This window comes from Hetaerina americana, unplaced genomic scaffold, assembly GCF_022747635.1.
Source record: "Hetaerina americana unplaced genomic scaffold, ioHetAmer1.1.p SCAF_11, whole genome shotgun sequence".
Taxonomy (NCBI): Eukaryota; Metazoa; Arthropoda; class Insecta; order Odonata; family Calopterygidae; genus Hetaerina; species Hetaerina americana.
In genome coordinates this window covers 31675999-31682107 of record NW_027286181.1, presented here as the reverse complement: position 1 = coordinate 31682107, position 6109 = coordinate 31675999, and positions in this window count along the sequence as shown.

Genomic DNA, 6109 nt, shown 5'->3' with positions numbered 1-6109 from the left:
GTGAGCTAGTTGTATCAAGTAAAGAAACTACAATTTTGGACTCATTTTAGTGATACCAGTGGCATGAGAAGTAATGAAGAATGATTCACAAAAATTATAGCGTTTCCAATTTCAAATGGTTTGGAGAAAAATTGAGGAAAATGACATCTGTAAAGGACAAAAAATTTTAAAAACTTCAGAGGTAACATAGAGTATTTTCTTCATAACACACAGGAAGTTTGTGCCATGGACACCTTTCATCCACTTCTCACGAATGCTTATCAAATATATATGCCTTGATGTCTTAAAAATTGCTTATTTGAAAAGATGAGGAAAAAGTACTTATTATCATGAGGATGATTGATATAATGTACGTGTGCATTGTAAATATCCATTCTGTTGCGAAAATATTCTTCTTTCTTTGATAAATATTCTTAGGTAATGCACATTATTCAACAGCTATTGTTTTAGTATTATGGTGTATACTATGTTGACAGCCCCAGGTATTTTCCTACTTGTTCTTCTTTATCTAATATCAGGTTTACCCCTATTTTATTTTCTTCTTGAATCTCCTTATATTTTTGCCCATCTTCAAGCAATTCAAATTGACTCTGTCTCACTCACTCACCCACTTGCGTAACATACTCTCTTAAATTAGTCTTCAACATTATGCTAGGTACCTCAGAATACCTCCCCATCTTTAGTCCTTCAAAGACAGATAAATGATTCAGGTACTCCAAAGAGGAAATATTAAAAGAGGAATAATTTCCTCCTTAGTAATAAGAAGATGAATTGTATCCAGATAGTATTAATATGCCCCTCCCATGGACTACAACCTTGATCTGGTGGAAGGGCTTGTGTGTTCCAATGACCCCTAGAGCTGTGCCAGTGGAAGCAATAATTATTGCTCCTGGTAGGGTCACCCATGCCAGATAGGTCAAAGGTTAGGAGCCAGACGAAAGGTAATTGACACAGCGTTTGTTCCTCAGTGAGGCGGCTGCAAAGGCGTCTGACCCCAATGGGGTGGCCATTGAGTGATGATGTCACGTTAAAAACACCATTGAGGAAGGCAATGTGAAACCCCCTCAATTATCAGTCCCAAGAACACAATGATGGCCAATGTAGAGAATATGAATTCTGGCAACTACGGGACTTGGCCCAATCAGCCAAGTGTCGTGCCCGGCAGGGGGAGAGGCAAGGATTCCACGGTCGTCATCTCACAAAACCCTTGCAATAGAAAACCGACAGCAACAAGATGGAAGACGCAGAAGAAGAAGAATAACTTAGTTAGAATAGGAACTTGGAATGCTAGGACAGTTCTGAGGACAGGAAAATTAGAAAATATAAGTGAGAGATGGAAAGAGGAAATATAGATATTTTAGGTCTATGCGAGGTGAGATGGAAGGATAGCAGGGACTACTGGAGTCATAATAATAGAGTTATATACAGAGGAGGGAAACAGCAAGGGGTTGCCATAATATTGAATAAAATGGTAGACAGAAGCACAGTCAACATACAGCAAGCAAAGGATAGAATATTACTAGTAGAGACAAAAGCGGAACCGATGAATTTGGTCATTGTTCAGGTATACAAGCCACCAAGCAATCATAAGGAGGGAGAAGTTAAGAGGGTATATGATCTGATAGAGGACATAATTGAGTGTGTTCCTATAGGGAAACATTTGATTGTGATGGGGGTTGGAATAAGGTATCAGCAGGCTGTAGAGAAAATCATAAATGAGGGAAAAGAAGTGATTACTATCGAGGAAAAATGGAAATATACCAAAAAAGGGATATCAAAACTACAAAAGAAATAATAGGAAAAGGAAACCATGGCTAACGGATGATATTATTAGAAAGATATAAGAGAAGGAAATGGGAAAATATAAAGAGAGTTAGGTAGAATTAAGTACATAATTAAATAATAAATGAGACAGGTAATGAATAAAGGAAAAGAAGCGTGGTGGAAAAGACGGTGCGAGGATATGGAAAGTTAGCAGAGGAATGGCGAAATTGGTGCACTATACAAGAAGGTTAAAACGATATTGGGAAGTAAGAAGGGAAGATCCGTGCTAACAGTTAGAGATAAGGCGGGATAATAGTTGACACAGGAAGGATCCAAGAGAGATGGAAGGAATGTATAGAAGAAGTGTATAGCAAGGAACTTTGACCAACAAAGTTAGACATAGAAAAGGAACATGACGTAGAGGAAGATACCTTAGGTCCAGGAATACTCGACGATGAGATAGAAAGGGCATTAAGGGAGATGAAACTAAATAAGGCCTTGGGGGTGGGGGGATAACATTCCTGTGGAATTACTGAAATGTTTAGGAAAATGTGGGAGGAAGAGGCTATATGGGCTTATTCGTAGTATCTATGAGGAAGGAATCTGGCCGGAAGACTTGGTGAGATCAGTGTTAGTTCCTATTTCGAAAAAGGTGAAGCCTACATCATGTGAGGACTACAGAAAAATAAGTTTGATATCCCATGCAGCTAAAGTTGTTCTCAGGATCATCAACAAAAGGATAGAGAGTAGGGCAAATGATTTCGTAATGGATCATCAGTTTTGGTTCAGGCACGCGTGATGCCATTTCAGTAATGAGATCACCAATCAAGAGGAATATACATTACAATTAGGATGTATAGTATTTGCCTGTTTTGTAGATTTCAAAAAGGTGTTTGATAGAGTGAAAATGGGAAAAACTAATGAGTATATTGCAGAAAATAGGAATAGATTGGAGGGAAAGGAGGCTAATCCAAAACCTGAATATGTCTCAGACTGCTCAGGTGCAAGTGGGGGGATGGAAAGATGGGCAGTGTAAGGAAGAGGTGTAAGGCAGGGTTGTCCACTATCACTGTTGCTGTTCAACCTGTATGTTGAGGAAATGATTAAAGAGGCATGGGAAGAATTGGAGGTATGAATGAAAGTCAGAGGGGAATTCGTAAAATCAGTTAGGTTTGCTGATGACCAAGCTTTAGTTTGTCAGTCAGCCAAGGGGCTGCAAGCGTTGCTGAGTGAATTGGAAATTCAGTGCGACAGGTATGGGATGAGAATCAATATTAAAAAAACAAAGGTTATGCGATTCTCTAGAAAGAAAAAGGCCAAGCTTAACATTAAAATAGGAGGGAAAAAACTAGAGCAGGTGGAACAGTTTACATATCTTAAAAGTGTTTTGGACCAAAATGGTCACGTAGTAGGGATTTAATTAGAAGAATTGCACTAGGCAAAGAGGCTTTCACAAGTAGGAGGGAAAAAATGACAGGGATGTTGAGTAAGGATGCTAAAAAGGGTTGTAAAAATTTTGAAATGGAGCATTGTTATGTTCAGCACAGAAACATTGTCACTGAAGCAGGATGGTAGACTTAGATTGGAGGCTTTTGAAATGTGGAGAAGGTGAAATGGACCGAAAGGAATACAAATGAAGTACTAGGTATGTTTGGCCAGGAGAGGGGTTTTTTGGGAGAAATCATTAGGGGGCAGGAAAAATGGATGAGGGGCGTATTGATCGGCAGTGGGATGTTGAAGAATGTAATAGAGGGGAGAATGTTAGGCAAATGAGGAAGGGGTAGCAATAGGATAGGGATGTTGGATGGGATGAAGGGAGGAAGGAAGTACATAGAGATGAAGCAGAATTTGTAGATTGGGATGTTGGGTTGGGTTTTGCTTGGAGAAACAAAATGTATATACGGTAGTTGTGTCCATCCAAAAACCTACCCTAACCAGTAGATACTTAAATAAAGTATTATAATGGCCCAGAAACTTGATGTTAACAACTTTTATGAAATAAGTTGCAATTATTTTAGCCAAGCACTTCTGTCCTCTAGCATAAGCATTTTCATGTTATATGTTGGAGTGCATAAAAAAATTCAATAATTAAAGGTGTGAAACTTTCGTAAAATTTAAATTCATGTAATTTAAAAGATTTTATTACTTCTTCAGTCTTCTTTTATGATCACATGTTATCACAATAAATTTGAAAAGGAACTGAAATTTCATATGGATTTTCATTTCTCATTGTATTATACAAATTAAAGGAGAAAATGACTGGGCCATATTCATTTCCCATCAAAAATGAGCAGTTACAATGCACATAAGTATTCATATAAATCATAAGACACAATTGGAGAACTCAGATGAAAATCACATATTGGCCTTCATGGATCATCTGGATTTACTTGAGTAAGGAATAATAGGTGACTGCTGTCTTGATCCATTAGTCCAATGTTCATCTCTTCTGTTCCAGTACACATATTAGCCTCTCCATCTTTTTCCGTGTACTCTACTGGTGGTACATGCAGTGTAAGGAAATCGAAACCTGAGGCCTCGGAGCCCACCAAACCCAGTTGATCCCCATATCCACTTGCCGATCCATCAATCTCTTCCAGCATGCCACAGTCAAAATAGTTGAATAAGGATTGAGGGAATGTTACGGTGTGATTTGGCACTTCTTCCGAACTGGGAGGCGAGAAGTAGTAGGCAGCAGTAGGGTTGGAAGTTTGCGGAGGTGAGGAGAGGCCAAAAGGAGAGGATGGGTCACTCCAATTGGGTGCTTCAGGGCTCTGCAAGGGTGGAAAAGTGTCAGATTCAAGAAGGATGCGGCAAAGGTTCAGAAGCCCTTAATAATTAATCATAAGCAAGTAAATAATGATCTTAAACATGGTGGAAACAGAATCTGGTGATTTGGGAGCATAAAACTTGGAAAAATTATAAAGAATATAAAATCAAGGAAAGCATAGTTTCCATATCTGTTGAAACTGGGAAGGAGGAAAGCCTATGGCTTTTGCAGACAAGTTAAAATGGCTAAAAATATGGAAAAAAATAGTGGCTTATAGGAGAAAAAATTCTTTCTGCCGCTTAATTTTCTTCTGGAAATACTAATCCAGTAATAAAAAAACCATAAACACAGTAATCAACCCGAAGGTTGGTTTGGAAGGCTATGGTAGAGTTCACCCAGTACTAAGCCCGAAAGCATGTGAAATTCAGGGTAAGGGGGCCAGTTCCTTTCCCTGTGACGGTTATGGTTTCCCAGGAAGATCTGGTACCCGAAAAATCACACAGCTTGGGTGGAGCTGCAGGTGCCCAGAGTGGCCTGTTTGGGAATCGAACCCGAGCCTACCGGTCAGTAGTCCAGCGCTCTACCCCCTGGACTACCGCGATGCACAATCCAGTAATACTACCCTCAAATTATTCTGTCCATAAATATAATAAGTACACTAAGTATAATGCTGTTAAGTTCAAAATATTAAAAGTGTCCTTTAGAGGAAATTAATTTTAAAAACTTTTTAAGACTAAATAAAATTGTCCTAAAAAACATAGGATGAAGAAATGAAATCATAGACCACAATGTGGAACCTAAGTACTTGTACAAAGATTGTGTGTGCTTTGTATCACAATTGATGAACTAATCAGCAAAAATAGCACATTATAGTATGACTAATGGCCATAGTAAGCTGCTCAAGGTTGATTGAAATCTTCTTAGGTTTTCCACAAGGCTTGTGAAATCCCATCATGCTGCTGATGTTTCAAATTTTTTTGACGTTTCACGCTCAGAAGCCCTGAGGATGATGACCAAGTCGGCTTTCAAAATTTTGGCTGCTATAGAAACACTAAATCCAGTTGAAAAACCGGAGCTATTCACTCAACAAGCTGGGATTGGCCAGAGGTATCACCTGGAAGTGTATGGTCATTAGCTCAGGACTTAAACCCCTGAACTGCCACACATCAATGATGAATAAATGTTATCAAATGGAATTTGTCTTGGTAACTTTCAGTTGGATCTTGATCTGATGACATGGCTGTAGTGTTAATTCATATGTACTGGACCATTTCAAATTCTCTAGTAGCAATTAACATTAATAAGTAAGCACTTGTAAGATTTTGTCATAGGCCAAGTTGCTAGTGGCTGCATACAGAGGTAACTTAAAGAAGATTATGGGGCAGAGGGGATAGGTGAAAATATGAGAATCTTCCGACGAAAACTCAACACATCAACCCTTATTAAAGAATCCAGTAGCTAAAACTGGGATTCAAATCCAGAATTGTGGAAACCCTTGATTATGTAGAAGTGATATTTAGACTAATGTAGAAGTATTCCCAGATTTTTTTATCTAGGGTTTTTTTTACATACATA